This window comes from Lissotriton helveticus, chromosome 11 (assembly GCF_964261635.1).
Source record: "Lissotriton helveticus chromosome 11, aLisHel1.1, whole genome shotgun sequence".
Classification (NCBI taxonomy): domain Eukaryota; kingdom Metazoa; phylum Chordata; class Amphibia; order Caudata; family Salamandridae; genus Lissotriton; species Lissotriton helveticus.
Window position 1 is genome coordinate 451,274,096 of NC_136072.1, and position 10,000 is coordinate 451,284,095.

Genomic DNA, 10,000 nt, shown 5'->3' on the forward strand with positions numbered 1-10,000 from the left:
CGGGGCCCGGGGAGGCTCTCCCCAGCCTGGCTAGGGTTCGGAAGGTGGGACCGGGCCCGGGGCTTGAGCTGCGGCCGGCCAGCCCTGGGGTGCGCGAGCCCCCCGTCTCGCAGGCCATCAGAGGGTCAGGGCGCTGGGGTCAGGGCTCCACCGGGGCCCGGGGAGGCTCTCCCCAGCCTGGCTAGGGTTCGGAAGGTGGGACCGGGCCCAGGGCTTGAGCTCCGGCCGGCCAGCCCCGGGGTGCGCGAGCCCCCCGTCCCGCAGGCCACCAGAGGGTCCGGGTGCTGGGGACGGGGCTCCACCAGTGCCCGTGGAGGCTCTCCCCAGCCTGGCTAGGGTTCGGAAGGTGGGACCGGGCCCGGGGCTTGAGCTGCGGCCGGCCAGCCCTGGGGTGCGCGAGCCCCCCGTCTCGCAGGCCATCAGAGGGTCAGGGCGCTGGGGTCAGGGCTCCACCGGGGCCCGGGGAGGCTCTCCCCAGCCTGGCTAGGGTTCGGAAGGTGGGACCGGGCCCAGGGCTTGAGCTCCGGCCGGCCAGCCCCGGGGTGCGCGAGCCCCCCCGTCCCGCAGGCCACCAGAGGGTCCGGGTGCTGGGGACGGGGCTCCACCAGTGCCCGTGGAGGCTCTCCCCAGCCTGGCTAGGGTTCGGAAGGTGGGACCGGGCCCGGGGCTTGAGCTCCAGCCGGCCAGCCCCGGGTTGCGCGAGCCCCCCGTCCCGCAGGCCACCAGAGGGTCCGGGTGCTGGGGACGGGGCTCCACCAGTGCCCGTGGAGGCTCTCTCTCCCCAGCCTGGCTAGGGTTCGGAAGGTGGGACCGGGCCCGGGGCTTGAGCTCCAGCCGGCCAGCCCCGGGTTGCGCGAGCCCCCCGTCCCGCAGGCCATCAGAAGGTCCGGGCGCTGGGGGCGGTGCTCCACCGGTTCCAGGGGAGGCTCTCCCCAGCCTGGCTAGGGTTCGGAAGGTGGGACCGGGCCTGGGGCTTGTGCTCCGGCCGGCCGGCCCTGGGGTGCGCAAGCCCCCCGTCCCACAGGCCACCAGAGGGTCCGGGCGCTGGGGACGGGGCTCCACCGGGGCCCGGGGAGGCTCTCCCCAGCCTGGCTAGGGTTTGGAAGCTGGGACCTGGCCCGGGGCATGAACTCCATCTGGCAGGCCCCGAGGGTGCTGGAGCCCCCTGTCCTGCAAGGCAGTCGAGGGTCTGGGCGCTAGGATCCCTCTGGGCCTGGGGAGGCATTCCCCGGCCTGGCTAGGGTTCGGAACATGGGACCGTGCCTGGGGCTTGAACTCTGTCCGGCAGGTCCCGGGGTGCTGGAGCCCCCGTCCTGCAAGCCAGCCGAGGTTCCGGGCGCTGGGGACCATCGGGGCCTGCAGAGGCTCTCCCTGGCCTGGGGGTAGGGTTTGGAAGCTAAGCCCCAAGCCCGCCATGAGCCGGATGCCGTTTAGGCCCCGGTCGAGCGGGCGAGTGGATTTGTGGAGCCCTGGCCCCAGCCAAGCAGGTTCAGAGCCTCCCCGTGCCGGACTGACGCACCTGAGGGCCCACCGGAGGTCATGCCCGGGCCCCGGCAGCGCATGGGCAGCATATCCCCAGACCTGGTGACCTGGCAGACTGGGACCTGCTGGCACCCTGGCCCTGCCGAGCCCCAGTTCTCTCCCAGGGCTCCACAAATGCGACGACCAGATGGCCGAACTTCCCTGGAAGTCCCGATGAGGTGCCATTTGCCTCCCAGATCCCAGCGAGGGCTCCAGGAGGTCGGGTACTTTCACGCTTTGGGTCCCCTCTGTCACCTCGCGTGCAGAGTTTACAAGAAAGGAGGGTATTTTCCCTCCGGATTACTAGGGACAGGGTACGCCCGGACGCCCCTCCAAGGCTGGTGGTTCTCTGCCATGGGGACCAGATAGGCTATGCCTGGGTAACACCTCCCTAGGCCACCCGTGGCTTCCTTCCGCCAGGCCGACGGCATGTCAAATTGCCCAGGACGGGCTCCATGGCTCTTGGGCAGTCGTCCCCTGGGCGCCCGGGGCTCCATCCACCCCGGCGGCATGGAAAAGTGCCCAGGACGGGCTCCATGCGTCCCGGGCATTCGTCCCCCGGGCGTCCGGGGCTCCATCCAAGCTGACGGTATGGCAGAGTGCCCGGGTCGGGCTCCATGGTTTTCACGGTGGTCCTCCCCTGGGTGTCTGGGGGCTCCAGGCCGAAGGCATGGAAAAGTGCCCAGGACGGGCTCCATGCGTCCCGGGCATTCGTCCCCCGGGCGTCCGGGGCTCAATCCAGGCTGACGGTATAGCAGAGTGCCCGGGTCGGGCTCCATGGTTTTCACGGTGGTCCTCCCCTGGGTGTCTGGGGGCTCCAGGCCGAAGGCATGGAAAAGTGCCCAGGACGGGCTCCATGCGTCCCGGGCATTCGTCCCGGGACGGGGACGGGGACAGGGACAGGGTCGGGAGAGTCCAGGCGGCTTCACTTCCGTGTCCAGCCATCTGATCGCCCAGATTCCCTCGGCCATCTGGTCGCCCGGATCCCCTCGGGCATCTGGTCGCCCGCAACGCTTTCCTATAAGGGCGACCAGATGGCCGAACTTCCCTGGAAGTCCCGATGAGGTGCCATTCGCCGCCCGGATCCCAGCGAGGGCTCCAGGAGGTCGGGTACATTCGCGCCTTGGGTCCCCTCTGTCACCTCGCGTGCACAGATTACAAGAAAAGGGGGTAATTTTCCTCCGGATTGCTAGGGAGAAGGGTACGCCCGGACACCCCTCCGAGGCTGGCGGTTCTCTGCCATGGGGACCAGATGGGCTATGCCTGGGCAACACCTCCCTAGGCCACCCGGGGCTTCCTTCCTCCAGGCCAACCGCATGTCAAATTGCCCAGGACGGGCTCCATGGCTCCTGGGCAGTCGTCACCCGGGCGTCCGGGGCTCCATCCAGGCTGACGGCATGGAAAAGTGCCCAGGACAGGCTCCATGCGTCCCGGGCATTCATCCCCCGCGCGTCCGGGGCTCCATCCAGGCTGACGGCATGGCAGAGTGCCCAGGTCGTGATCCATGGTTTCCAGGGATGTCCTCCCCTGGGTGTCTGGGGGCTCCAGGCCGAATGCATGGAAAAGTGCCCAGGACGGGCTCCATGCGTCCCGGGCATTCGTCCCCTGGGCGTCCGGGGCTCCATCTAGGCTGACGGTATGGCAGAGTGCCCGGGTCGGGCTCCATGGTTTTCACGGTGGCCCTCCCCTGGGTGTCTGGGGGCTCCAGGCCGAAGGCACGGAAAAGTGCCCAGGACGGGCTCCATGCGTCCCGGTCACTCGTACCCCGGACGTCCGGGGCTCCATCCAGGCTGACGGCATGGCAGCGTGCCCGGTTCGGGCTCCATGGGTCCCGGGCAGCCCTCCCCCGGGCGTCCGGGGCTCCCACCTCCAGGCAGACGGCATGTCAAAGTGCCCAGGACGGGCTCCATGAGTCTGGGACAGTCCTCCCCCGGGCGTCTGGGACACCCGTCTCCATGAGGCCAACGGCATAGGCAAAGTACCCAGGACGGGCTCCATGGGTCCCGGGCAGACCTCTCCCCGGGCATCCGGGGCTCCCACCTCCAGGCCGACGGAATGTCAAAGTACCCAGGACGGGCTCCATGGGTCCCGGGCAGCTTCCCCCGGGCGTCCGGGGCACCCACCTCCAGGCCGACGGCATGTCAAAGTACCCAGGACGGGCTCCACGGGTCCCGGGCATTCCTCCCCCCAGGTCGTCCGGGCCCTAGAGCTCCGGTGGTCCAACCTGCGCCTGAGGCCCAGCCGGGGTCCAAGAGCCCTGCCTTGCGTGGGCAGGAAGTCAGGAAACCTACCGCGAAGGCTTGGGATGGATGGGGAGCTGGGAGTCCTTTCGATCCCGGCCATCTGGTCGCCCGCGATGCTTTCCAATGGGGCGACCAGATGGCTGGGCTTCCCTGGAAGTCCCGATGAGGTGCCATTCGCCTCCCGGATCCCAGCTAGGGCTCCATGAGGTCGGGTTCTTTTACGCCTTGGGTCCCCTCTGTCACCTCGCGTGCACGGATTGCAAGAAAGGGGGGTAATTTCCCTCCGGATTACTAGGGGCAGGGTACGCCCGGACACCTCTCCAGGGCTGGTGGTTCTCTGCCCGGGGGGACCAGATGAGATATGCCTGGGCAACACCTCCCCCGGGCGTCTGGGGGCTCCATTCTCCGGGCCAACGGCATGGCTCAATGCCCAGGACGGGCTCCACGTGTCCCGGACAGACCGCCCCTGGGCGTCCGGGGCACCCATCTCCAGGAGGCCAATGGGATGGCAAAGTACCCGGGAAGGGCTCCACGGGTCCCGGGCAGCCTTCCCCCGGGCGTCCGGGGCTCCCACCTCCAGGCCGACGGCATGTCACACTGCCCAGGACGGGCTCCATGGGCCCCGGACAGACCTCCCCCCGGGCGTCCGGGGCACCCATCTCCAGGAGGCCAACGGGATGGCAAAGTACCCGGGAAGGGCTCCACGGGTCCCGGGCAGCCTTCCCCCGGGCGTCCGGGGCTCCCACCTCCAGGCCGACGGCATGTCACACTGCCCAGGACGGGCTCCATGGGCCCCGGACAGACCTCCCCCGGGCTTTCCGGGGCACCCATCTCCAGGAGGCCAACGGGATGGCAGAGTAACCGGGAAGGGCTCCACGGGTCCCGGGCAGCCTTCCCCCGGGCGTATGGGGCTCCCACCTCCAGGCCGACGGCATGTCACACTGCCCAGGACGGGCTCCATGGGCCCCGGACAGACCTCCCCCGGGCTTTCCGGGGCACCCATCTCCAGGAGGCCAACGGGATGGCAGAGTAACCGGGAAGGGCTCCACGGGTCCCGGGCAGCCTTCCCCCGGGCGTCCGGGGCTCCCACCTCCAGGCCGACGGCATGTCACACTGCCCAGGACGGGCTCCATGGGCCCCGGACAGACCTCCCCCGGGCGTCCGGGGCACCCATCTCCAGGAGGCCAACGGGATGGCAGAGTAACCGGGAAGGGCTCCATGGGTCCCGGGCAGCCCTCCCCCGGGCGTCCGGGGCTCCCACCTCCAGGCCGACGGCATGTCACACTGCCCAGGACGGGCTCCATGGGCCCCGGACAGACCTCCCCCGGGCGTCCGGGGCACCCATCTCCAGGAGGCCAACGGGATGGCAGAGTACCCGGGAAGGGCTCCACGGGTCCCGGGCAGCCTTCCCCCGGGCGTCCGGGGCTCCCACCTCCAGGCCGACGGCATGTCACACTGCCCAGGACGGGCTCCATGGGCCCCGGACAGACCTCCCCCGGGCTTTCCGGGGCACCCATCTCCAGGAGGCCAACGGGATGGCAGAGTAACCGGGAAGGGCTCCACGGGTCCCGGGCAGCCTTCCCCCGGGCGTATGGGGCTCCCACCTCCAGGCCGACGGCATGTCACACTGCCCAGGACGGGCTCCATGGGCCCCGGACAGACCTCCCCCGGGCGTCCGGGGCACCCATCTCCAGGAGGCCAACGGGATGGCAGAGTAACCGGGAAGGGCTCCACGGGTCCCGGGCAGCCTTCCCCCGGGCGTCCGGGGCTCCCACCTCCAGGCCAACGGCATGTCACACTGCCCAGGACGGGCTCCATGGGCCCCGGACAGACCTCCCCCGGGCGTCCGGGGCACCCATCTCCAGGAGGCCAACGGGATGGCAGAGTAACCGGGAAGGGCTCCATGGGTCCCGGGCAGCCCTCCCCCGGGCGTCCGGGGCTCCCACCTCCAGGCCGACGGCATGTCACACTGCCCAGGACGGGCTCCATGGGCCCCGGACAGACCTCCCCCGGGCGTCCGGGGCACCCATCTCCAGGAGGCCAACGGGATGGCAGAGTAACCGGGAAGGGCTCCATGGGTCCCAGGCAGCCCTCCCCCGGGCGTCCGGGGCTCCCACCTCCAGGACGAAGGCATGTCAAAGTGCCCAGGGCGGGCTCCACGGGCCCCGGGCAGCCCTCCCCCCGGGCGTTCGGGGCACACATCTCCAGGAGGCCAACGGCATTGGCAAAGTACCCGGGAAGGGCTCCACGGGTCCCGACCAGGCTTCCCACGGGCGTCCCGGGCACCCTCCTCCAGGCCGACGGCATGTCAAAGTGTCCAGGACGGGCTCCATGGGTCCCGGGCAGCCCGCTCCCGGGCTCCCACCTCCAGGCCGACGGCATGTCAAAGAGCCCAGGACGGGATCCATGGGTCCCGGGCAGCTTCCCCCGGGCGTCCGGGGCACCCACCTCCAGGCCGACGGCATGTCAAAGAGCCCAGGACGGGATCCACGGGTACCGGGCAGTCCTCCCCCGGGCGTCCGGGGCTCCCATCTGCAGGCCAACGGCATGGCTCAATGCCCAGGACGGGCTCCATGGGTCCCGCGCAGGCCTCCCCCGGACGCGTCCGGGGCAACCATCTCTATGAGGCCAACGGCATTGGCAAAGTACCCGGGAAGGGCTCCACGGGTCCCGGGCAGGCCTCCCCCGGGCGTCCAGGGCACCCACCTCCAGGCCGACGGCATGTAAAAGTGCCCAGGACCAGTTCCACGGGGCTCCCTTCCCCGGGCCAAAGCATTCCAGAGTGCCCAGGACGGGCTCCACGGGTCCCGGGCGTCCAGGGCTCCCTTCCCCGGGCCAACGGCTTGTCCGAGTGCCCAGGACGGGCTACGGGCCCCGGGCGTCCGGGGCACCCTTCCCCGGGCCAGCGGCATGTCAGAGTGCCCAGGACGAGTTCCACGGGACCCGGACGTCCGGGGCTCCCTTCCCCGGGCCAACGGCATACAGGAGTGCCCAGGACGGGCTCCACGGGTCCCGGTCGTCTGGGGCTCCCTTCCCCGGGCCAACAGCTTGTCAGAGTGCCCAGGACGGGCTCCACGGGTCCCGGGCAGTCCTCCCCCCCGGGCCAACAGCAGGTCAGAGTGCCCAGGACGGGCTCCACGGGTCCCGGGCAGCTCCATGCCCAAACCCATTTGAAAACCCGCCGCAGCGAAGGGGTTATAGGCGGCCATCTATTCGAATGCACAAATGCATGCTGTGACATCGCATTCCTTTACAGCGAGATGCCTTGGCATCGCAAGTCAGTAGATCAACTTGATCTAGAGGACACACAAACTAAAGGCATAATACAATCTATTTTTCAAACTCCAACCTGCGCAACAGGAGGGAAAGTGTTGATATACTAGCCCCTTCAGTGCTAATGACGGCTCCTGCTCGTCACGATTCCAGTAGGGAAGGTGTTGGTACATTCCTTATGTTGGAGCGCCATCTAGAGCAAGTCCGGTAGATAATGTGTTTGCAATAGTAGCGCGCAATGCTTTCCAATGGGGCGACCAGATTGCCGGGCTGACATGGAAAGCCTGAGGTCCAGGGGAGGGCGGCCTCCCCATCCCGGGCGCTGTCCTTGGTCCTGCTGCGTGGCAGGGTGCCCGGGACGGGGTCCTGGAGGGCCCGGGGAGGCTTCCCCTGCGCCTCCGGGCTTGGGAGCCCAGGCTGGGTCCAGGGGCCCGGCCGGGCCCCGGGTCGGGTGCCACGGCCCTGGGCCCTGTCTCCCAGCCTGCCGCACTGCCAAGGGCCCGGAAAGGGGTTCCGGTGTGCCCGGGGAGCCTCCCCTTGCTTGGCTGGGTTCAGGAGCAGTGGCTAGGGCCCCTGAGGGCCCGGGGAGGGCGGCCTCCCCACCCCGGGCTCTGTCCTTGGTCCTGCTGCGTGGCAGGGTGCCCGGGACGGGGTCCGGAGGGACCGGGGAGGCGTCCCATGCACCTCCGGGCTTGGGAGCCCCGGCTGCGTCCAGGGGCCCGGCCGGGCCCCGGGTCGGTTTCTCCGGCCCTGGGCCCTGTCTCCCAGCCTGCCGCACTGCCAAGGGCCCGGGAAGGGGTTCCGATGTGCCCGGGGAGCCTCCCCTTGCTTGGCTGGGTTCAGGAGCAGTGGCTAGGGCCCCTGAGGGCCCGGGGAGGGCGGCCTCCCCACCCCGGGCTCTGTCCTTGGTCCTGCTGCGTGGCAGGGTGCCCGGGACGGGGTCCGGAGGGACCGGGGAGGCGTCCCATGCACCTCCGGGCTTGGGAGCCCCGGCTGCGTCCAGGGGCCCGGCCGGGCCCCGGGTCGGTTTCTCCGGCCCTGGGCCCTGTCACCCAGCCTGCCGCACTGCCAAGGGCCCGGGAAGGGGTTCCGGTGTGCCCGGGGAGCCTCCCCTTGCTTGGCGGGGTTCAGGAGCAGTGGCTAGGGCCCCTGAGGGCCCGGGGAGGGTGGCCTCCCCACCCCGGGCTCTGTCCTTGGTCCTGCTGCGTGGCAGGGTGCCCGGGACGGGGTCCGGAGGGACCGGGGAGGCGTCCCATGCACCTCCGGGCTTGGGAGCCCCGGCTGCGTCCAGGGGCCCGGCCGGGCCCCGGGTCGGTTTCTCCGGCCCTGGGCCCTGTCTCCCAGCGTGCCGCACTGCCAAGGGCCCGGGAAGGGGTTCCGATGTGCCCGGGGAGCCTCCCCTTGCTTGGCTGGGTTCAGGAGCAGTGGCTAGGGCCCCTGAGGGCCCGGGGAGGGCGGCCTCCCCACCCCGGTCTCTGTCCTTGGTCCTGCTGCGTGGCAGGGTGCCCGGGACGGGGTCCGGAGGGACCGGGGAGGCGTCCCATGCACCTCCGGGCTTGGGAGCCCCGGCTGCGTCCAGGGGCCCGGCCGGGCCCCGGGTTGGTTTCTCCGGCCCTGGGCCCTGTCTCCCAGCCTGCCGCACTGCCAAGGGCCCGGGAAGGGGTTCCGGTGTGCCCGGGGAGCCTCCCCTTGCTTGGCTGGGTTCAGGAGCAGTGGCTAGGGCCCCTGAGGGCCCGGGGAGGGCGGCCTCCCCACCCCGGGCTCTGTCCTTGGTCCTGCTGCGTGGCAGGGTGCCCGGGACGGGGTCCGGAGGGACCGGGGAGGCGTCCCATGCGCCTCCGGGCTTGGGAGCCCCGGCTGGGTCCAGGGGCCCGGGCGGGCCCCGGGTCGGGTGCTCAGGCCCTGGGCCCTGTCTCCCAGCCTGCCGCACTGCCAAGGGCCCGGAAAGGGGTTCCGATGTGCCCGGGGAGCCTCCCCTTGCTTGTCTGTGTTCAGGAGCTCCATCCGGGGCCCCTGAGGGCCCCGGGGAGGGTGGCCTCCCCACCCCGGGCTCCGTCCTGGGTCCTGCCGCGGGGCAGGGTGCCCGGGACGGGGTCCGGCGGGCCCGGGGAGGCTTCCCCTGTGCCTCCGGGCCTGGGAGCCCCGGCTGGGTCCAGGGGCCCGGTCGGGGCCCCGGGTCGGGCGCTCCGGCCCTGGGCCCGGTCCCCCGGGCTGCCGCTCCACCCAGGGCCCAGGACAGGGGTCCGTCGGTCCCTTGCAGGCCTCCCCTGCTTGTCAAGGTGTAAGCGGGCCCCGGGTCGGAGGGCCCGCCGGCCCCTGGCAGCCTCCATGGCTGTGGCCCGGCTGGGGCCCCGGGCCTCCGGCCCGCCATGCCCCGGGCACCCGCTCCCTCCTTCGTGGGGGCACGGGGCGACCGGATGGCGTCCCTTTCGTGCCCGGCCATCTGGTCGCCCGGATCCCCTCGGCCATCTGGTCTCCCGGATCCCCTCGGCCATCTGGTCTCCAGGATCCCCTCGGCCATCTGGTCTCCCGGATCGCCTCGGCCATCTGGTCGCCCGCAATGCTTTCCAATGGGGGCGACCAGATGGCCGAACTTCCCTGGAAGTCCCGATGAGGTGCCATTTGCCTCCCGGATCCCAGCGAGGGCTCCAGGAGGTCGGGTACTTTCGCGCCTTGGGTCCCCTCTGTCACCTCTAGTGCACGGATTACAAGAAAGGGGGGTAATTTTCCTCCGGATTACTAGGGAGAGGGTCAGTCAGACCTCCGTGTGGTCTGGCGATTCTGAATCAGGGGAAGGCAGGACCCGGGCCCTCCCGCCGGGGCCCCCAGGGGCCTGGGTACGCACCTGCTGCTTAGCCCCCTTGCCGATGGGCCTTTTCCTCCGAGTTTGCTCAGGCAGGCCCCCGCGAGGTCTGGCCATGCTGAGACGGGGCCAGGCAGCACCCGGGCCCGCCCGCCGGGGC